A 23,133-nucleotide genomic window follows, 5' to 3' on the forward strand; every position below is an offset into this window, starting at 1 on the left:
ATAACAAGGGAAGGATTTACAGAAATAAATGTGAGGTAGGATCCAGTTCTGAGGCTTTCCATAATGATTTTGTGGCTGGCCACCTTCTGTGCCTTTGGAACACTTCAGCTATGTAAGATACTTAAGAGTCAAAGCTTTTTTTTCGAGAGAAATCTTATCTTTCTTTCATTTTGTTACATGAAATTGCTTAATGTGGTGTTTCCATTTCCAAATGCATATGGTCAAAATGATGTCACTAAATTATTTGAAAAAAAAATTGAATCAGAACCCAAATTTTCCCAGAACCTAAATGTAATTTGCTTTTGGAGTAGTTCCAATTATTTTTCTAGTCTCTATGAGGAGTGGTGGCAGGATCCGAATCATAATGTTTGGAAAGGACTTTAAAGTATTTAGAAAACTATAAAATATTATTAAGTGTGTAATTAATTGCTCAAACTCATAGTCTTTCTAATGGGTTTACTTTGTTGTTTTAGTAAAAGGAGAAGTTAGATTGCTCTAGGAAATACATTTTTTTTGTAAATTTTGAAACCACAGCAATTTAGGTAACACATTTAGCCTAGATTATGGTTATGAGTTGCTGCATTACAAGGATTCCATGTAAAACCACTTCATACCATAAGTGGTAATGCCTTTATGTAGATGAATAATAACCATGAGAAATCAAATGGAGACTCAGAAGAAATAAGAAAAGGAGGAAGGCGAGTGTATGTAAATCATAACATGAAGGAGATGATATTTTTGTTTTCTCTGCTCTTAGTTAACACTGAGAGAAAAGCAAAAGGCTTGTTTTTTTCTCTATTTGGTATTGGAGTCAGAGAAAGAAATCCTTTTGCTAAGAGCTCTGAATTAACTCAGTTTTGTTTGGCACCATTCAGGTGCCATAGACCAGGATAACAAAGGAAGCTTTCAGTTTGCCTTGTTAAGGTTCACTGAAAGAAGAGAGTGTGACTGAAAGAAGAGTTTAGGTAGAGTGTAGGGAGGCAATTATGTAATTTAAATATTTCTGTTTGCTTTTCACTGGAAGACAACATAGAGTTTGGAAAATACGCAGCCAAAAATATTGTGCATCTCCCAAGCAAGCCCGTCTTAGCAATGTCCTACCCTGTCATCACCTGAAAGGTAGAAGCAAATTTTGATACATTTAAGACCAATACCAAAATGCTAAGTGCAAATGAAGATGAATGATAAATGACACTAATAATGCAGATTTTAAAGAAACACTTCATAACATTTAACATTTTCTGAAACTGTTCACACAAATAAGTGACTTGAAAATATCTCCTTGTAGATATTAGTAAGAAACTTGCTAATCTGATAAAGATATTGTACTGAGTACACAATATTTTCTTATCAAAATATACCTGATTTCTCTTCTCCTTCTATGATTATTTTTACTGAGACTTTTCTATATTTTAGTGTGACTGGAATAATTTTAAAAATACATATTGAATACTTTCTGAGAGTGTTGAATTCTTGGTTTAAGTTTGGGCCAAATGAACAATTAGTATATTATTTGCAATGTGTTGATAGTGTCTATGTCTGCATGTGTCCCAAGGAAAAATGTAAGAAATCCATTTCTTACTGACTTATTTTCCATTTTTCTGTTTTTGCTCTTTCTAATGCCTATTTTGACAACTCAAAATGTTGAACAAACAAAGTAAATAAGCACTATGGAAACCATAGATCATAAAATATTCATATGCTTAGAAAAAAATACATATTTAAGTTTCTTTTGGTCTCTTCAGGATGACTTTTGTCTCACTGTTTTGGTTTCAATAAAAGAGACAGCATGCACTAAGCAGATAAAATATCCATTTATGTTTGAGGATATCGAGCCAAGTTTTGCTATCAGCTGTACTACTGTAAGTGCTGTAACTTCATTGGAGTTGCTGTCGTATTATCTTGACAGAAGTAGACAGCAATTAATGAGGAATATAGTTACTGTATATTTTAGGAAATCTTGAATAGTGATGTCTAACCACAGGCCAGATTTCTCCCTTCATTTCCAATAGGAAACTAAAATCAAATTCAGGTTCTAGGTGCATTTGGTGGATGTTCACGTATTGCTCTGTGATGCAGCGCAGTGCCATACTAGAGCACTTTGATCAAGCTTTAATTTAGTGGTTAGGGCACTTTCTTTGAAAATAGGAGATGAACACCTTTTATCTCAGGGGAACATATTACCCAAGTCTCCCAGGATCTGATTATATACTTTAGTTTCTCTACTGTCATTTAAAGCGAGGGCACTGGCAATTTTTCTATCAATGTTGAAAGTGTGCAGTATTTCTTCTCACAGGAGAGAAACAGGCATCTAGCTCACTGCCTAATGGAGAGTCCCACCATTCATGAGCAGTGGCCATTTGTCTGGGATTTCAAAGAAATAGAGTTGAGAGGTGTGAAATATTTCTACATGAATGAACTTGTGTTAGTAATTCAACTCTCCCCCACCAAAAAAAGAGCAGTGACAGAAACCAGAAACTTTATGGTCAGAATATAAGCTGGATTGCAGGTTTGGAACTATTAGAATACATCCTTTTTGTGGGATACCTGTTAGACACATGGCACAGAACATTACTGAGTTGGGCTGCCAAAAATTGTGTTTTTATCAGAGTCATTTACCCAGTAATTCTGTACCTCCTGGATGTGTTTATGCAGGTATTAAAATTAGTAGGGAAACAAAAGATTGAAAAATGCAGTGATTTTTCAAGGTGCCATAGAGCAGACATTCCCAATAATAAGAAGAAAGAAGAGGGAAAAGGCACTGTAGCAAGTGAGATTCCTTGGCCATAGACCTTGCTATATTCCAACCAGAGAATACAGGGAATTTGTACCTGCAGTTTTTGTAATCAATTATTGGGACAGGAGGATTTACATCACAGGAACTTGTGCTGCTGAAATGTCATCATATGTTCTACCAAAGTATTTACAATTTAAAATGTAAACAGTCCTAGAACTTCATGTTTTAGATAAGCAAAATCAGCTGGTAAAGTGTCAAAGCTACTGACCAGAAAGAGCCATCAAGCTAAACTAAATCAGGGGAAATGTGGAGAAAAAGGAGGCACAGGTCAGTAACATGGCAGCTCCTGGGCAGGCAGGAAAACTGCTTTTGTAGTGATGAGTTGGTGTAAATGTGACAAGAGAAATCCCTCTCCCCTGCTCCATTGCATTTAGGAAAGAAACAGAGTATTTTAAAATCTGAAATGGATACCTTTAGCCAGGCAGAAATATCCCTCAGCTGAAAAAGAATGAATTAAATTTCTTTAAATATAACAAAAGTCATTAGACTGTCCTTTCTGTTCAAAGTTGTTATTTCTCAGGTAATCTTCATTGTTTTTATTGGATGGTGGAACATGTTTTTCGAGTGCTATGCTATTTACAAAGTTTAAGAAATCTAGTCAGAGAAGAAAAGTTGTACTGTCTGACTGGTAGAACCAGTCACATGGCTGGAAAAGTGAATTCCAAATGTTAAGTCCACGAGTGAATGAAGAACAGCTCATGTGCATCCACTTATATTTGTTTTGTTTATAAGCAGTGAAGGCTGAATGACTATGAATGATTCACAAAAATTATGTCTTGCAAACAGCCTAAATGTGAAAATTGAACCAGTTCCTCATGACTGGAATTTAACCAGATTTAAGTGTAAGAAACAGATGTTCTCTATTTCCAAACATATTCAAATGCATTAGTTTTTACAAAAAAAGTGGATTTTTTTATTGTTCACATGCAGCTGAGAAATCCTGAGTAAAGACTGATGACTGTCTCCACTATCTTACATCTTATCTAGAGGCCTTCCCTGTGCAAAACAAGTGTAAAATGCTGCCACGGCGATGCAAATATAAATGATAACGTCAGACAGCCACCCAAAGAGCGGTGGCTGTATTAGTAATTTTAGGCCCTGGGTAAGAGTCAAACCAAGTTTCCTTTGTAAAACCATGATTTGTAACCCAGGTTACTTAGTTACTTGTGAGCCCTCTATTTAATCTACAGTAGTTGTAATGAGCTAACTAAGTACCAAGACTATCTTTACTAAATCCAATGTCAAATCTCCCCATCACCTGTTTCACAGATCTGAAAGAAGACTAGAATGTTAATACATGGGATTTAATTCATATGACTATTGAATATTTGACATATTCTATGCTAGGGAGTTACCAAAACTGAATCAGAATGAAATAATTTGTAGATGAGAACTCACCAGGGAAGGACAATGTTGTGCAGTGTGAACAAGTCTGGATTACTATCTCTAACTCTAGAATTCTTCATTGCTATTGATATGTGTCAATAAACCGTTATTGCTTATTCACTATTAAAAAAACATTGATTTTACTGTTGGACAAAAGTACGTCTCCAGATAGAAGCTCCACAAACTCTTTCAGATATTTCATTTTTCATCTTAAGTATTTGGGGGGAGGATTGTTCACTTTAGTATTTAAATGGAAGAAATAATGATGAATTAATTCCTGCTGATTTGGTATAACAAAGAGTATCTGCTGCAGTGCTGTTTGCAAATTCATCATCCATCTGCTGATTTTTTCCCCCCTAAAGAAGCAGAAATCACTGTGCTTTTGAGAATATGATAAGTTTATGTTTGTGTAGTCTTGTATTACTTTATATTAAGCCTGGTTTCTTCTTCAAGGTCTGTAGCAAGTGTATGAAGAAAGACTTTAAGATGATATACAGCGGGAAGTTTCTTGACACTGGCAGTGGTCACACAGCCATGTTCAAAAGGATGTACACATTTGAGGTTGCCAGATTGGCCTCACCATATTTGAGAAATGTCTCCACTGATGTGTATTCTATGTGCGCACCTGGAGAGAGTAAATTTCACTTAGAGTGAATAAACTCCTGGGATTATTTTTTCCCAACACTTTTGTGTAATCACCAGAGTGTGCCACCTCCTTCAGCTAATATTTGCAGTAACTTTATATGTTAAAACAAGGCTATGCAGTAGCTGTTGGTAGCTTAACCATGTGGCTGCAAAATTAACCTTTGACCTTTCGTAGCCTAATCAGGAAATTGACTTCAGGAGCTATTCCTTAACCCAGGATATGTGGTTAAAGTTAAACATCACTAATGGGAAGTCTAGTAACAGGAAATGTGTGAATGCTAATCCATACAAACATAAACAAACCTTTGGCTTACACGCAGTTTTATCGGAATTTTCCTCCTGACTCCTTTTCATTCAGTAAGTCAGAAAAAATTACAAGCGGCTTGTTAAAGTCTTTGAAAAACCCGAGTTTTGTGGCTGTAGGTTCATTAGTTTTCTGCTTAAGGAGACTTTAAAACTTGGGTAGAATTTTGTGAAGGTACCTCAGGGCAGGTACATGCAATTCACCTTCACTGCAGTTCTGATCAATGAAGTTATTTACCAGAAGAGCATAAATTTTTAGGCAAACAACTAACTGGGAGTATTTCTTTTTGTGTAACAGAATTGGCTGATTTAGAGAGAAAGGGCTTACAAAACAATCTATTTCCATAAGCTCATTTTGAAATCTTTTTAGAAAAAAAAACTGTCAGAAAGTCACTGAAATGAACATAATTTTAGTACAGAAAATTAACTTTTAGTATATGAAACATTTTTATTGTTCTCATTGGATTTCTGTTACATTTCATTTGGAAAATAGGCTGGTGTAACTTGAAACTAAACACAAGCCGGTTAACCACTGCAGATATAAATACAGACCTTACCTGGAAACCTCTGACTTTTACTTTTCTCTTCATACTGAATCAACAAAACCTTCACATTCAAATTGAGCTCCACTGGGTTCAGTGTGATGTTGTGTATGTCCATTGACACAGATCAGCTTTCAGGATTAGGGCCAAAGTAATTTTTCTGGGAGGAGTTTCCTTTAAGTCAAAGGAGGACCTTATGGGAGCAGAAAAAAAGTCCAGCCAGAAAAAATTCTTTCTCAAAACAGGAAAGAACAAGATAGCTGTAAAACAGTAGTCTACAATCTCTCTCATTCCTCTCTTGACCTCTCCAGGATGGGTAAATCAGTGATATTCATAAAAAAAACCCAGGCAAAGTATTTACTATGCATATTAAAGTAGGGGCTACGTATGGCATTAGAATAGTGTTATGTATGTTCATTTCATATGTATTTACAAAGTTGGCTAACCCATGAGGCACACAATTCATGGCCTTACTTTGCAGATAATTTTTTTTCCTAAGGGAACATTTTCAAGAGAGTTCTTTAGATGTACTATTATGTTAACTTCAATAAAAATCTTATTGCATGTAAAATGAATATCCGATGATTATCTGAAATGTGGTTAATGATTAACAGCTGTGAAGTAAACTGTAAAAGAATCATATCAATCCAACCTTGTTAAATAAATTTGGGACTAATTCAATTTGCCTTAATACAGTGTCTCCTCTAGAGATCATAAAAGCTTCTCTTTGGGGCACTGCGAAGTTTGACTTCCCTTAGAGTATTTGGTTATCTTTCTATTTCTGGAGCCCTGTTTGCAAATTGATGTATTGTAGTCATTCACACCACTGTAGTCCAAAAGCTCTTTGCCTGTGATAGTGAGGCAAACTTGAAAACTTGATTTTGATCACAGCCTCATTAGATACATGCTTTACAGCCTCATTCCACAGATGCTGAGTGAGGAATATGCAGCCTGCAAGAGCCTTCCCACTTAAATGTAGTAATGTTTAAAAAATGAGGAAAAAGTAACTATGTAAAGGTGTGACTATTTATAAAAGCAACTCTTAGGGCCTGATTCTCTCATTAATCTGGTGCTGTTGGAATCATTCCTGAATTCAAGAAATTTAAATATAACTCAGGATTTGATCATAAGTTAATGGAATTTAATGAAAAGCTGTAAAAAAGAGTTGGAGTAAGCCTCATAGTAGTATTAAGCTATGGGGTTTTTGCTAGCAAAAATAAAAGGTTTTTTTTATAATACTACTTGGCAAGGGTTTTAATCAGTTCCCTTGAATAACATTTTATAGTGAATTTCAATCAGGCAATAAATTTAATATTTTAAAATATTTGAACCTTGTGACACTAGTCTTTTTCCACAAGAAAAAACTCCTCGCTTTTCATATAAATCTACCTTTTCTTTCCCCCTCAGTCAATTTTTTTTGTTGTTGTTTTCTCTTAAAAAACTGTTGGTACCATTGAGAAAGAATCTGTCTTTATGAGGCTTGTTTTTATAGAACAGAAATTGCTGTCAACATGTCTGTGTGAGACACAGTCTTTTTTTGCTTCACTGCATGGCATTTTAAAGAGGAATGTAATTTGCCTAATTAAAAGGTTATCTGTAAGATGCAGGTATCCCTTATGCTGTTGGAGTGAGCACAGAACTGTGCCAGCGTACCTGGTGAACCTGGGAATCCCTTGCTTCCCCCAAGAAGGAAAGATCTGGTAATTCACCAGAATATCAGTCCTGAGGCTTTGTCATTCTAGATGCTGGAATCTGTCCCAAGTTTTACACTTCAGGCACCAGATTATCTTCTGATACCTTAAAGGGTGGTGCTGCCATCCAGAGGGACCTGGACAGGCTGAAGAAATGGATGGTAAGAACCGTATAGAGTTCAACAAGGAGAAGTGACAGGCCCTGCTCTTGCAGAGGAAAAACCCCATGCACTGTTTGTATGCTGGGGGCTAACTGGTTGTAAAGAAGCTTTGCAAAAAACAACCCAGTGTCCTGATGGATGCCAAGTTGATCATGAGCCAACAGTGTGCCCTTGCAGCAAGGGCTAAATTTATCCTGGGCTGTATTAGGAGAAATGTTTCCAGCAGGTCAAGATCCCTCCCATTTCTTAAGCTCTGATAAGGCCATTCCTTAAGTGCTGTGTCCAGTTCTGGCCTCCCCAGCACAAGAGACACATGGACATACTAGAGAGAGTCCAGTGAAGTCCATAAAGATGATTAAGGGACTTGACCATCTCTCCTGTGAGGAAAGGCTGATGGAGCTGGAACTGTTTAGCTTGGGAAAGAGAAGGTTCGGAGAGAATCTTATCCACATAAGTAAATATATGAGGGGAAGGTGCAAAGAAGAATGGAATCAGCCTCTTCAGTGGTGTGCACTAACAAGACAAGAAGCAATAGACACCATCTGAAGCATGGGAGTTTCCCTCTGAACATGAGGAAACACTTTTTCACTGTGTGGGTGACTGAGCACTGCCACAGGGTTCTCAGAGATCAGAAGGAGTCTATTCTTGAAGATATTCAAAAGCTATCTAGTCATGGGCTGGGTAACTGTCTGTAGGTGATCCTGCTTGAGCAGTGGTGTTGGATTGGATGACCTCAAGGGGTGCCTTCCAACCTTGACCATTCTGTCGTTCTGAACGTGTGCTGTATTTGTTTTCCAGACTTTCATGGGCAGTGAATCCAGTGACAGATTGAATGTAAGCTATATCAGTACAGTGTATTGTTTGATCAGCCATTCATTGATTGTGTGAAATAAAACACAATCAATGTCTTGACTGGAAATAGAAACCTTAAGCAGAAGAATAGAAGAATGTGCAATATGTGGTTGCAGGGCTTCTAATTTTAGTCTGGCTAAGGATGATATTACTTCAGATTTGTGTAGTGGAATGAGTTAATGGGCTCACCTCACACCTAATAGGCAGGTATCCTAAAACAGTAAATTTACATCTCAGTTAGTTCCAGATGATGCTCTTTCTGGTGTTTTCAGACTTAGATCTAGTATTAGAAAATTTAGCATTCTGTTAACTTGTCCTCCGTCTTTAAAGAATGTTGTAAGAAACACAATGATTACTTATGTTATATATTTTATGTAGGATGTCATTGTCTAGAGACATCAGTCAAGAGCAATTCTTTTATAGAAAAAAACCAATAAATAATCTTGTTTAATTGTTAGGTTCTCCAAAGTTTTTAATACGTCATAAATCACAAAACTGAAGCCTTGGCTTCTACAAAGGCAAACTAACGTTTTTCAAATGGATACTGTTTATGTTACTTTACTGCATACCTAGGTAAGCAATGGGCTCTAAACAAACTTTTTCCCATCAGAAGTATCCCATAACCAGAGTCTGTGGCTCAGTCCTCTTTCTGTCCTATATGAACACCTGCTTCCTCAACTGTAAGAGCTATTTCACTCTCAGTAGTATCCATTTGGAATTAATGGCAGTTAAGGTCCATTAAATTCAAACTGTTGTTATGATCATACTGGCTATGCAAAACATATTTAAAGTAGTTTGAGTAAAGGCTTATACAAGGGATGTGATGAGTTATTGCAGATTTACAGTTTTAGGTGTGCTGAAGGGACAGCAGGAGTTTATTGTATTTCTATAAGGATAAAAGACATGGATATTTCTTATCATAGTATTATGGTGATAGCCAGTAATAAATGTGTGGGAAATCCCTCTTAACAAAATCAATACAATCTAAAGAATTGTCTTTTGGTTTTGGGTACAGCAAATTCTGCTGAAAATGATCCTCACGAGGCAAATGAGTTTGGAGGTCCTTGACCATACTGATATGGTAGGACAGACCTATTAAAAACCAGGGCTGTCTTAGGAGCTCTGACATGGATGGTGGCTTCACACTATTATCCCTTCCCCATTACCAACCACTTCCTCATGGCTGATAGTCTAGAGCACATGTATTTGACACCTGCTTAAATTATACAGAACCCCTAAAATTTCAGTTGTAAAATAAAATAAAAAGGTTTTGAAGCCAGAAATTGGGAGTGGAAACTAAAATTCCCTGCTGGTATTCATTCTGCCTTAGTCTCTGGAATTTCTTTTTTAAGAACTGCAAGTAGCTTAAATTTCGGGGCATGGTATTTAGTCAACCCAAAATATTTTACCACAGCTCCCTTCATTTCCAAGCCCTTGTGGTTGAACTCAGAGTCTCTGTGTTTAGCTTGCACGTTTTTGTGGTTTAATATGTTTTCTTCTCTTCCTGATACATTTGAGGCATCTCTGTGCTGAGCTGTCTCATCAGAAAGAGGCTGACAGCATATGAAGGCAGAGAAGTATCCTTTGATGAGAAAATGCAAATCCCAAACAAAACATTTGCAGAACCACTAATCACCATTTCCATACAATTGAGCAATGATATGGTATTTATTATAGAATGACTCAAAGATAAGGCTCAGTCCTTATAAGAAATGCAATGAATAACTTCATATACACCCCCTCCACTTATTTCTGCAGAGGCTAATTTTTACCTCATTGTGATTAGTGTCAGGACTCCCTCAGTGTTTGGTGGAACTGAGGTTTGATCTCTCTGGCCTAAGAACTGACTTGTGTAGTTTAAGGAGTTGTATAGCAAAATAGGAAACTACTTTGGCAAATATTGCCAAAAGGAGTTTCTAAATTTGGAAGAAGGTGTGGGGCTCTGGATCTGATATTCAGAGATGCTGGGTAATCCCAGCTGTCATTGGTTTTCATGGTAGTGAATTCAGCACTTTGAAATGAGGGAATTGGATTTTCGCATCTGGCAATGCAAAAGTAGAGGTAGCCAAAAGCTTGGAGAATTTGGAAAGTATTGGTCTTATTTTATATTTTAGTTCTTTGAGTTTGCTATAATAATCATGGCTACTTTATTGCTTAGTTTTCACAATGCCCTTTGATAAAGAAAAATGTGTTTATGTATCTATATCTATCTAGATATATATATCTGTGAGCTTATTTTTTGATTTTTTAATGCTTTCCTTATTTAGTTCAACTTGTACTTTAAAATAATTTAATTGGCAGAAGCTGTTTTAATTCTGAGTAAACCTTAATTTAAAGCTGTGGACATGGTAATGAGATTTGATTATAGTGAGTATGGGTTTTAAAAAACCTTAGGGTATAAAAAATACAGGGTTTAGAAAACCTACATCATTCAGGGTGGGTCTAAAGTCTGATATTCTACTACATTAGATCCTGTTTATTTCTACTAGTGGAGCTTGGTTAGGAAAATGAATTCAAACCAAGATTCAGATTTGGATTTTTCTGTATCTGTTAGAACATAGAACATCCAGATATTCAGCTGTGAATGCCTTAGACAAACTTCCACTTCTGATTTGGATTCATAAGGGTTGAAGAAAATATTTAAACAAAATATCTTTTTACTTTTCTGCATTACAAAACTAATAAAAGGAAGCTAAGATGGAGAAAGCCAAAGGTTCTCTTTAGTGCTGAAAAACAAAGTGAAGTAGCTTCAGTGTAGGGTAAGTAGTGTAAGTGCAGTGCTAGGGGAAGAAGAATTTGGACCTACTGAGTCTAGTAACCTGCAGTGTTTTGTCTCTGTTGCCAGTAGAAGGTTGCATTGTATGTTCAAAATTTCTGAGCTAATAATTATGCTCTGTTTTTCAAGTCAGAAAGAGACTGAGTCATTTGACTTGACAAAATTTAAGGTGTGATCAATCTCATTGTAGATCAGCAAAAATAGGTCAGATGAGTCATTTTTAAATACTTGTATTTCTTTTTTAGCTTAAAAAAAAAAGCTTAAATTAACTAGCTCAGATATAGACATATACTCTCTGTGGGATTAAAATATGGTAAAATAAAACCCCCACAAAATATTCACTGTTCCCAGCTGGATTAAATAGGCTGTAGTGTGTTTGGTCTGGTTCAGTCTTAGCTGGTCACATAGCTGAGGCACTGGTTGGTACTGAAAATCTAATTGCCTTAAAAAGCTAAAAGCTTTTGGGATATATTTCTGTCTTAACTGCATACCTGCAGGCAAGCAGCGTGCTGCTAGTTGGGCTTATATGTTGAGGTAGACCTGCTTGAAGCACTTAGTTGAGTAGAAAGAAACACTGTGTCCCTCCAGATTTGTTTCCCTTCTGAGCACCACTGGCTAATGAATCAACTTGCTCAAACACTTTGCAGCCAGCGAAAGGAGAAAGTGTCTGTTAAGAGACTAAGACCAAGGAATGAAATCTATGGGATATTGAGGTGTCTCCAAGTTAAAACATCCCAAGAGAAGGATGTTTCATCTGGGAAGCTTTGGGTTTACTATTATGCTGTAGGAAAGTAATTCAGTAAAGGTTAATGTCATACTGAAGGGGTGGCAGAAGCAGTACCACTAATTGTCACTTCTATTAAAGATATGTTGCATCTGTTGCCATGCCAATTATATGAGGAGATCTTTTTGTAGGTCAAGTGTCTCTACATTATTAATCCTAGAGTGCATGTGTCTGAAAAAAGACAAATACGGAGAACATTAATAAAGTTTAGGTGTACACATCTTATTAGGAACAGAAAAGCTGTAGGAGTCTCTGAGTGTACTGAAAGGATTATTTTATTAGGGTTTGTGTTTTGCCAGTTCATTCCTTTTGACGTTGAATATCCTTTTTTATTTCTTCCCTTTAATTTCAGACCAATTCTTTAACTTAAATCTGTTACCTTGCACTGTCTCAGGGAAAAGAGCTGAAACTTCTACAGTTTTCCAGCTTGTCCCTCTTTATAACTCTATTTGCAGAGTTTAACTTGGGATTTGCCAATAATTGACCATGAGTTCAATTTTTTTGATCAACACCCCCTTTTTTTGGTAACTTTTCCTAAGTTTGCTACTGTTGCCTTGATTATGTATTGTGTAAGGAATTGGATTTCTTGAAATTAAGCTGATTCTTGATTTCATCAATAATGAGTATCCATCAAGCTAGATTTATTAAACTCAATCTGACCAGTATTTGTCTTTAACAAGAGATTAAATGTCTACAGTTCCTGAGGTTATGAATGTTCTTTTAATTTGCCTCCAAAGTTGCTACTAAGTTACTTCAGTATTTTCAGAGAGCTACGGCTTCCAAGGAGATAGATAGGCAGAGGAGATAGATCTTGCTTCCTAACATTGCTGTAATCAAGCTGTAGCCATTTTGTATACCTTCTCTGGCTTTGTACCAAAAATATACCGTTGGTTCCCCCTTTGGTTCTCCTCCAGTGTCTGCTGCTCTTCCTTCTCGACTCCACAGCTCTGATCCATGCAACCTTCCTGCCATCAAACACCACACTCTTCCAGTCGTGCCTCTTTCAGTTCTCTGTTTCTTCCTGTTAATCTGGTCTGTAGTTGAGGGAGAGGAATTATGAAATAATTTGTATTGACATTTATAAACCTTATCTCTCTCCTACTTTAATTTGGAATATAATTGAAGCATGCAACATGCTTTAAAAGGGGCTGAAGTTAAAAACAAGGTTCCATGACCTAACTGGGTTGTCCAGTTTGAAACAGTCTAAGAGGAAGTAATAGTAGTCTAAGAGTTGTAATTCTTTCAGTGATGGAAGGAGTCATTTTATGACAAATGCTAATATACTTCAAAGGTAGAGGGAACAGGTAAAAGTGAAGCCACTGCTTGTACTAAGACTTGAAAGTCACCCTATCAGTGCTCTTTCAGAGTAAAACTGACAAATCTCATGAAATATCTAGTTCAAATGTGTTTGCCATTGACTAGCAGGCATTTGTTTCCAAAGCTGGTAGAAGCAGTTTTCATTCTTCCTGCCTTCTCAGTGATTGATCTGTTTCTTTTTGGTTTTCTTTCAGAGAACTTAATTGCACTATGTTTATTCAAAAACAAGCACATCAAATGTCACAATATTAGCATAATCATAAAAATGTCAAGCATTCAGTGCATTTGCAATATGTCAGAGCTTCCTACAGAACATATTTTTTCATGCGATCAATGTGAGTCTCTGGAAAATGCCTTTGAATGGGCATCTCTTAAAAAGGTGACTAATAGTTGCTACACATTATTCCCATTAGGGAAAAGAATAGTTTGTCCCTAAAGTAGAATAAAATTGGTCCTTAAAAGCAGGAGATCCTAAAGGAATAGACAGATGTAAAAGGTCATCTGAGAAAGGGAAAGTTTACTGATAGAATCATAGAATGATCTGAACTGGAAGGGACCTAAAAGACCATCTAGTTCCAACCCCCTTGCCATGGGCAAGGACATATTCCACATTGCTGTGTCTAGCTGACTGTATTGATCTGCACCTGCAAGAACCTGGAAACCTGGATCACAAATTTCAGTGCCTGTCATAATCTGGATGCTACCATTTGTATCGTGGGTAGTATTGCTTTTTAAATATAGATAGTTGACTAATACTGTATATTTAAGATGACTAGATAAGTTAAAAAGCATCTGATACATACTAATACATGTACTTTTTTAGTTGCATCTAAACTTGCACAGACTTTGTTGCACTGCTTGTACTCACTGCAATGCATTATTTGGGTCAGCAATTTAATGGAAGGATTTGGGACTGTGAATCTCAATGGTAAGGATGTAAGTGTGGGAAATGGGAGTTTCAGATACACTCTGTAAAGCAACTATCATAACTTTCTATGCAGGGTACCTTCATATTTCTTGGCTGTTACAGATGGAAATAACCAAAAATGCAATAAAAAATTTGGACATAGGAACCCAATTTTTTATTAGTGCAGTATTTTGCTCCCCAACATCCTCTTTTGGATTGTTTCCAGAGGTCTTCACTTGATTTGTGAAAGATGTCTTCATCAAGCTCTTGACTGCAGTTGGTGAGACTGTTATCTTAAAAGATTCCTTGGCATTGTTTTTTCCGTGCATGGAAAGCTGTCTTATCATAGACACAGTCTGCAGTGTTCTGGTATGATCCCAGGAGAGGAATGCAAGCATGCTGTGAGCATGGGTCTCCTCCTTATAGCCTCTGAACATCCTACTAGGATTTTCTGAGGAGTACATGTAGTATCACAGGACAGCTCTGTCTTACTGCCTTTTTTCGGATTGGCAGAAGTTTGTTTTTTGCACATTTGCCCTTGTGAAAAATACAATGGAATATAAATAGGTCACACAGCTGGCAAAATGTGCCAAACTTCTAAATGTGTTTATGGAAAACAGTGGCCTGGTAAGCCCCTCCATTTATGATAAGGACAGAATCATACTGGTGGTCTTTCCTAATGTCTCCTAGTCTTCTGCCTTTAAGGAATAAAATTAAGTCTCCCTGCCTGGTTCTTACTGACCAGTGCAGTAAGTTAAGTCTTACTGCACTGGGTAAGAACTGACAGCAAACGGCTGGATCTGCATCCTCTAACTGCTCTTCTGAACTGTTCTGTCCTGAGACAGTACATTTATGCTGCTTTTTTCTTCCTCTTTTTTTTTTTTTCCCTACAGATACCCTTCTGTACCTCACAGCATGTTTGATGTTCATTGAGGTCATGTGTAGCTGCATGTCCCTCTCCAGGAGCAGAAAGGAGGTAAGGGTGGCTTCAGTCTGTGAACTGATTGTGAATGAAGGGAAGCAATGTGCCCACACACACATGGACCCACTGCAGTGAGTGAAGAGGACATTTTGCTCATTCCTTCTAATTCATGTGTCCTTACATTCTTCTCTGGCCTAGGACATTTGGCTCCCTCTCCTGTAGTGTTTGAACAGGTCTGAACATCTCTACCCTGTGTTAATCTGCTGGGTATCACTTCATATTCCTTGAAGTGATGATGGGATTGTATCAGAGATGTCAGAGGACATGGATTTGGCAGCAGAAAGCACTGATAATAAAAGAGCTGCAAGTCAGATTTTGTAATCCATCTGCTGGACATCCAGGTCCCAAGAATGGATTCAAATATACATGTGAATATTTCAGAAAACATTTCATGTAAGTGAAGTATAGAAATAACCTCCTCCAAAATCCTAAGCACTGAACTCTTTACAGTTGCCTATGTAATGTGTACTTTTCTGATAATTAAATTTTGCTCTATGCTAATTTTCAACAAGTAAGAACAGGTCTTGCCTTTACCTCAGGAATATGAAGAGTTAGCAGCAGAGAGTGCTTGCCTGCAGAACAGTAAGGCCAGTGGAAAAAATCAGGATTTCGGTGTTGAAAAGCAGAAAATAATGTAAATGCATGTAAAAAACATAAGCAGTTTTCTAAATTATTTGCAGTTATCTTTTTTAATCCATCTGCAAAGATGAAAATGTCAGACTTTTCCAAAGTCTCTCTTTAAAATGAGTTTTGAAGGCAGTTTCCAGGTAATGTGCATTTTCCATTCAGCAACTCATGTGATGCCATGCAAGGTTCCTACCCTGCTCCTGCTAAAGGCAATTTAAGATTTGATATTGGTGTAATGAAGACAATAGCAAAATATTTCAGACATACAGTCATCCCTCAGTATGAGGGTTCCTTCCCTGTCACACAGACCTGTGTACACCTGCAGGAGCGTGGAGGGATTTTTGGAGAAGAGTCTCTGCACTGCCAGGAGCGTCTTCTAGTCTGATATGGAGATGCCCCGTGGGAATTGCTGACTCTGAAGTCAGTAGAAGGGGTTTTAGGGAGTACAGTGTGTAACAAGGGGACAGCTGCAGCTCCTCTGCCCAGGTTGAGGCAGGGCAGCTCACGAGTCATTCTTCCTTGTCCTTTTTCTCTTGTGAATGAGAGTTGCAAAAGGGAGTGTGTCTTGTTGCACTGCCAGCACAATAGTCACATTCTCCAGCTGAATTTGTAGACTTGGACTTAAATATCCCCAGTCTGATCTCTGATCTGCTAGCCAAAATGGAGTTTTCACATCAAGTCTGTAGATGATTCATACTGCCTTCTTTTTCTTTCCTCTAGGAGACTATTGGATTTTATTCCTTCGCTAACACTGTCTACCTTTAGAAAGGACAAGCCATTGCATTATGGCCTCATATGAAGTCACTAACTTTTGCATGTCAAGAATAAAAGAGAAATTTATAAACAAAATGGGAAGCATGGTAAGATGTCAAAGAAAGGGGAAACAAAAGAGTGTGATCCAGAATGTTACATCTCTTTGTGGGTGACTTCACAGATACAGACTGAAGGGACAGACCTTTTTACTGTTACTCCTCAGAACCAAAAGATAAAAAATTGCTTTGCTGGAGGCCACTTCTTCCTGACTGCATTCATATACAGATGATTTGTTTCAGTGCACAGGGACATATCCTGCAGTGTTAAAATCAATGGGAATTTTGCTGCTGAAAATAGGAAATACATTTTATTTCTATTTCTGATAATTGATGTCACAAGATTTTGGAAGGGATTTTACTGCTCTTAAAAGCAATCTCATCCTGTGTTTTATTCCTGGTACCTAATACTTCCATTGTAAATGGCATTTTGCTGTGTCTGTTACCCAGGATGCTGTCTCTTGTGAATTCAGGGAGAAGGTTACACAGTGGAAAGGCATAAGAAGCCAGCATTTATAGAGAAACAAGTAATTAAGGCAGCTGAATAGAGGAGGACGCATGAAAAATAACAATTTAAGAAAGTAGGTGTCCGAGAACAGGATCCAGGGAGGTGAGGTTTCAGGTGAACTCATAGCACAGAACAGTCATGGTTATACTGGATTCTTGACTTGTTGCACTCTCAGCTGCTCCTTCCTCCCTGGAGTCTTTCCAGGGCAGATGGTGCAGCTGAGGCTGCATGGCCTGAGGCAGAGTATTGGAGCAGCATGCTGTTAGCTGGCTTAGCACAAGTTATTTGTATTTTTTTTTCTTTCTCTGTCCCTGAAATGTAAGCTGAGGCTGAACTCTGGACTTACTGTTTTCCTGTTGTTGAATCCATAAAGATTTAGACTGTAATAATGGGAACAGATTGTATCTTTTCTTGTCTTTGGATGGTTTGACAGCATGTCAGTGTTAGCAGTGGTTTTCAGAGCAGTAAGGATTACCTGTCTGTCATATTTTCCTTTTCCCATTTACACTGATCCCAAAACTGAATTGCCTGAACAGCCAGTCTGAAGGCCTGAAGAGAGAATCCATGAAAATCTTTTTTTTTTTTTAATTTTAAAACAATCAAGGTTTCTTGCACCAGTTAACTTTCTAGAGCCTGTGCAAACCTGGGTTCTTGTTGTTTTAGTGAAGTACTGTCAAGGCTATGCACAGCCACAGTTTTCTAGTTTCTTTCCCAACATCTGACTCCAAGCAGGCTGAATCTGTATTTCAGGGAGGTTGGTATTCCCCCTAGTAATATTTCTGTGGACTGTCAGCTAGTGGATCATTCTGAAGACCACCAGCAGCAACTCTCATTCAATAGGCAGTGGTTGCAAATTCAAGTAGGGAAAAGAGTTCTGGAAATTTTATCCAAGAATGGAATTTTTCTCTGTATTTAATTTTTTTTCATAGTTCTATGAAAGTTATAGAAAATCATATTTACATGTCACTCTGAAGCCTTCACATCTTCTCTTAAAGTTGTTTTCAATTTAAGTCTTCAGTAGAAGGGCTAATTTTAGGTATTTAGTTATGCTTTTTTTTTCTCCTAAGTACCTATTAAATAGAAAATAAATTTTTACAGGATGCTGTTCATTTTTTTCTTCAGAACTTTAGGAGTGTTAAAAAGATGTCACTTAATTTGAACAGTAGCAAAGCTGAGCCCCAAACAGAGAAGTATGCAGTCTTTCTCAAGACATGTCAAGACATCCCCCTGCAGCTGTAATAGGCTATCAGCACAACACCTCCACCCTTTCACCAGAGGCAACCTCTTAGAGGCAACTTTGTCTTCAGACTTCAGCTGTATATCATCTAATCTCAACTTGTGTCAAAAGACCCAGTAGCTCTCTGCGTGTCTGCTGGGAACATTGATCCACTCACCACAACTATGTACAAGATGTGAAGTCTTTCCTTCCCTTGCACTCCTTCTCTCTCTTTCTCTCTTAAAAAAAAAAAAAAGCTGTCAGTATTTCAGAAAGTGTGAGCAGCAGATCTTTGTGTACTTTAATCCATAAATAAACATTTCTTCTTTTGAACTTCATTAAAATTGGATGTGTTTTCACTGTAAAACACTCCAGCATCCCTATCATTTAGACATATACGGTGATGAATATTGCAATTAAGTTTTGTCTGTGGGAATAATTGTGGTCTGGAAATACTCAATTTATGCCAAAAAAGTAAATAAGTATCAGACAACAAGATATACTGCTTATAACAGTAATTTTAGACCAAGATATTAAGCTCCACTCATGCTGTTTTAACAGGTTGGGCCAAATGCATCTTTGTTATTATGACCGAGCTTGCAGGGAAGTTGTGGAGAGGTGAGTTTGGTTTGTCTTGTGCACAGTTATGTCTGACTTTCTTTGGTAAGACTTGTTGATGTATCACATTCAAATCTCCAGCTTTTCCTTCTCTGCCTTTGACCTGAAGAAAGGAATTCCTGCTTTAAAATGCTCATCAATCAGTGCTGCATAGTTAAGCTGATAAAAAAGCTAAGGCTAAGCCAGTGTTAATTTAACCAACTGTTACTTTACTGACAATATTTGTCAGCAAATAATTTTAATTAGACTAGCATAATGAGATCAGTAGTCTAAAACTAAGCAAATGACTAAAATTAAAGAGGGGTTCTGATGACAAACAAGCCCTGATGAGAGTAAGAATGATTTTTTGCCACCAGCGTCTGAGTATCCTGTGGAAATGGAGGGACAGCCCTAATCACATGAGAAATCACTCAGAAATGATGCTGGTGTGCTGGAATGCTGTGTTGGTGTCAGGAAGGCTTGCAAAGTTTGGGCAAGTGCAGTGTAAACTTCCTGTGCAGCCTTGCATGTCGCTGACGTTCTCCCTCTGCACTGGTGGGGCTCACTTGTGGACCTGCCTTACATGCTGTGCATGGAACAGGGCAGGGAAGGGTTGTGGAAGGTTAAATTGAAGAGGCAGCAGGTACTCGTGCTGGGAGGTGATACAGTGGAAGGGCAGGTGGAATAGAACCTACAGAAGTTTGTGGCTGTAATTAAGAAGAGGTAGTCAAAAAATAGGAAGAGTAGGCAGGGAAAAATACCGTATTTGCTTTAAGAAAGAAGTAAGAATAGAGAGGCAAAAAGAAAACTATTTTTTGGTGTCTGAGAATGGAAATGTTTGGGCTGAATAGCCTGCTGCTGTATTTGTCTCTTTCTCTCCCTACACAGATTCTTTGTTCTGATTTCTGGTGGAGTATTCTGGCCCTGGTGTTATTCCCCCCGCCTGCCCACCATCTTCCTGAGAGCTGCTGGCAGAGGGAGCTTTTCACAGCCTGAAGTGTTGATTCTGAAGTGTGAAGGAAACAGAACCACGCTGGATGATGTGACTCATCTTGGAGAAGTTGGTGTTTTTTGGCTGAGGGAAAGTGTTAAGTTTCAGCCTTGCTAGTCCAGGTGTTTTAATGGATATTGCTGTAAGAGAAACCCTGGTCTGCTTGTCTTGCTCAGTCCTGAATAGGAGAATAACAACTTACATGCTAACATAAATGTTTAATGATTTATGATAAAAAAAAAAATTAGATGGCAAGCAAAATGCTAGGTTAATTGATTATGGAGTCCTAAATTTCCCAAAATGTAGCATTCCAGCCAAATATGGCTGAAATATCAGCTGTCATATGATGAATATTTTAAAGAAGATTCTATTATACACCTAGGGGTTCATTCGCTTCAGTAATGAGGACAGTTACCTCTAGGGAAAGGAAGCTATATTATGCTTGCCACTTAACCAGAGGCTGGTTTGACAGGCATCAGCTCAGAATATATGTGTATATATAGGGAATCACAGCAGCTTGTCTCTAGCTTACTGAGCAGGAAATGTTGTGCTGTACAATTCTTTGGGTTTCTATCTATGGATTTGTGGATGGCACTGAGTGGGATTCAGACTATTTTTATTCCTGAGTCTGATTGTTGAGGTGGAATCCATCACCTACTAAATATTAAATCAGCAAGTTTTTTAAAGAGCAACACTGTCTCTGCTGACTTGAACATCCTTATGTGGCCCAGAGGAAAAGAGAAACAAAGACAAGATGAGAAAACTATCGTCTTTGGCATTCTTCTTAATATTAATGATTTCTCTAAAGTTTTCAAACTGTTGAAGGCAAAAAGTGAGATATAACTTTCACATGGGTAAGAAATGACCCAGGTGAAAAAAAAAGCATACATTATAAAAACTGTGGTGAAACTTCTGGAGTTGAATTATTAGTTGGAAGAGATGAAGAAAATGCATCAACAGATTATTTTTTAAACGAGTTTTGTTTAATTGTTTCCAAACAAACATGGCTGGGAATTATTAGGAATGTGTCAGTTCAAAATTATTTAAACACTTTCATACAGATGTAAGTTATGTCAGATTTTACACTGAGTATTGTTTCTGAAACCTAGTGTTTATAAATGCCAAAGTTTTGAGATAACGACCCAACTTACATGCTGTTGCTCATCTTACCAGACTGACTGGAATTATATGTAATTCCTTCACGTTTTTCTGTCTTTTTAAAGTTACACTTCATAGGCAATACCCAAAGACACCAGTCTGTGAGGTTTCTGAGTGAGTATTTCTACTGTACCCCTAGTTTTCTGTATGGACACCTCATCATGCACCACTGCAGAAATAAAAGCCCATCTCTGTCACCCTTAAAGGGCAAGTAGGTGAAATAACATTTTTTTTGTTTTACATTTTGCAAAGTGTTCACATTTCAGTTCCAGAAATCAACATGAATAATTGTTACAACAGTCTTCTAAAGGCAGTGAAAATTCTTAGATAGTTTCTGGTTGCTGACTGCTAAGATGGAAGCTTACTTCTTATGTCACATTTTTAAGATCTCAGATGACATACGAAAATGTCCTGGATGCCCTGATATTTAAAAAGTGCATCCTGTGTCACCCTATGGTAGACAAATTCCAGTCCTTTGCTTAATTTCAAATAATTCTCCTTGTTTAGCCAGATGAATTATCTGGGTTTCAGAATACAAGTAATTTATTCTGATGCTCATTGTTTGATAAACTGACCCTTCGATGCAAACAAAAAGGACAAAATGAAAGTATTCATTAAGTTGATGCCTTTGCATATTTCACATGCATTTTTTAAGATCATGTTACATATTCATCAGTTTGTCTTAGTCACAGAGTTGCTGCCATGAATGCTGTGGATATTTGAGCTGTTTTGTAGGGACAGGTAAGGAAAAAGGTAAAGAGGTAAGGAAAAAAGAAAAACTCTAATATAAAAATGGGGAGGAAATAAGTGAGACTAGGAGTTAGGAGGGACTTGGAGCTTTATAGTTCCCAGTCTGTACATCTGAATCTAGGCATCTGTACATCTGTATATCTAGAGGTTGTAGTGTTTCCTTTCCCAGCGTAATTCTTGATGTGTACTGGGAGTTTCGATCAAATTTTGATGTTATTTAAAACCCAACAGTTATTATTTTTCACCTTGAGGTTAAGGGTTGAATAATCTTAAATTGTACAGGGACCATGAACTTCGTTGCCATCCTATCAATTCATTCATTGCCTACATTGTTTTTAATTGTGTGTGAAAAAGAAAATATTTGAATAAAACCGTGCATTCTATTTTGATGCAAAGTTATGTTTCTGGAGTTTGTTTTAGATTTGTGCCCTGCTTGATGTTATGTTAGTAATGTAAGACTACAATAGAAAGACTATCAAAACTTGAAAAGTTTGGGAAAGTTTAATTTTTGGGTTTTTTTTGGTGAGTTGTTTTTTTTTTTCTTTTCTTTTTTTTACTTTCAATACTATATGGGCTTATTTTTTTACATATTGTGAACCAAAATAGATGAATATTTCCAGCATAATATAGCTCAGAATTTTTTTTTTCACAGTGATAGCAGTGAGTTGTGAGAAAGAGTGTTTGGAGTGATAGTCGAATGTTTGCACAAAGGAAGTAATTTCGTTCCAGAAATCTGTAAAAATTTTGCAGGGTGGTGCTTCATTTTAAACAAAGTTTAAACCCATTGGAGGTAGAAGTTGGTGCTAACACTGAAAATCCTAGACCAAAGATTTTTTTAAATTTCTTTTTTTCCCGTAATTCCTATTCTGCCAGATTTCTTAGCCCTTTGTCACATCTCAGGTTTGGTTTGCTATAAAGAAGTAAAGGGAATTAATTTACTTGGCATACAGCAGACAGACACAAGTCCTGCAACTTCCAGAAGGCCTGAAGGTCATCTGCTGCCTCTAGATATGGTTCAGAAATGTCACAGCTGCCTGCAGTGGTCGAGGTGGAAATGTGAAACTTATGTGAAGAGACTGGCCCTGGCCGTGCTGTTTGTTGTGCCATTCCAGGAGCTCTTGTGTCTGTCCTTTGTGTGGGCAGACCCAGCCATGCTACCTCACTTTGTGTGAGTGGTTTTGACTTACGGTGCAGTGGGTAAGAATAGGGTGACCATTAATTATCCAATCTCTAAGAGATCCTGTGGATAAACCAAGCCAGCTTTAGAACATGCTGCTACAAGTCATAATGAAGTTTTCTTGAAACAATGGGGAGGGTCTGGGGAAGTGAGCTGT

At 37.4% G+C, this 23,133-nt stretch overlaps 1 long non-coding RNA gene across 2 annotated transcripts in view; it reads left to right on the forward strand.

The window, feature by feature from the left end:
* Positions 1-22,188, forward strand: part of LOC127477728 (uncharacterized) — a 76,096-nt gene extending 53,908 nt beyond the window's left edge. For both annotated transcript variants that reach the window (XR_007907010.1, XR_007907011.1), the window contains 4 exons: positions 15,055-15,137; positions 16,491-16,630; positions 18,865-18,921; positions 19,789-22,188. This is a non-coding gene — a long non-coding RNA (uncharacterized LOC127477728). The remainder of the gene's footprint in view (positions 1-15,054; positions 15,138-16,490; positions 16,631-18,864; positions 18,922-19,788) is intronic.
* Positions 22,189-23,133: the final 945 nt, after the last annotated feature.

The sequence above is a fragment of the Manacus candei genome, unplaced genomic scaffold, assembly GCF_025592945.1.
Source record: "Manacus candei isolate 608988 ecotype Guabito, Panama unplaced genomic scaffold, ASM2559294v1 h1tg000056l, whole genome shotgun sequence".
Lineage (NCBI taxonomy): Eukaryota > Metazoa > Chordata > Aves > Passeriformes > Pipridae > Manacus > Manacus candei.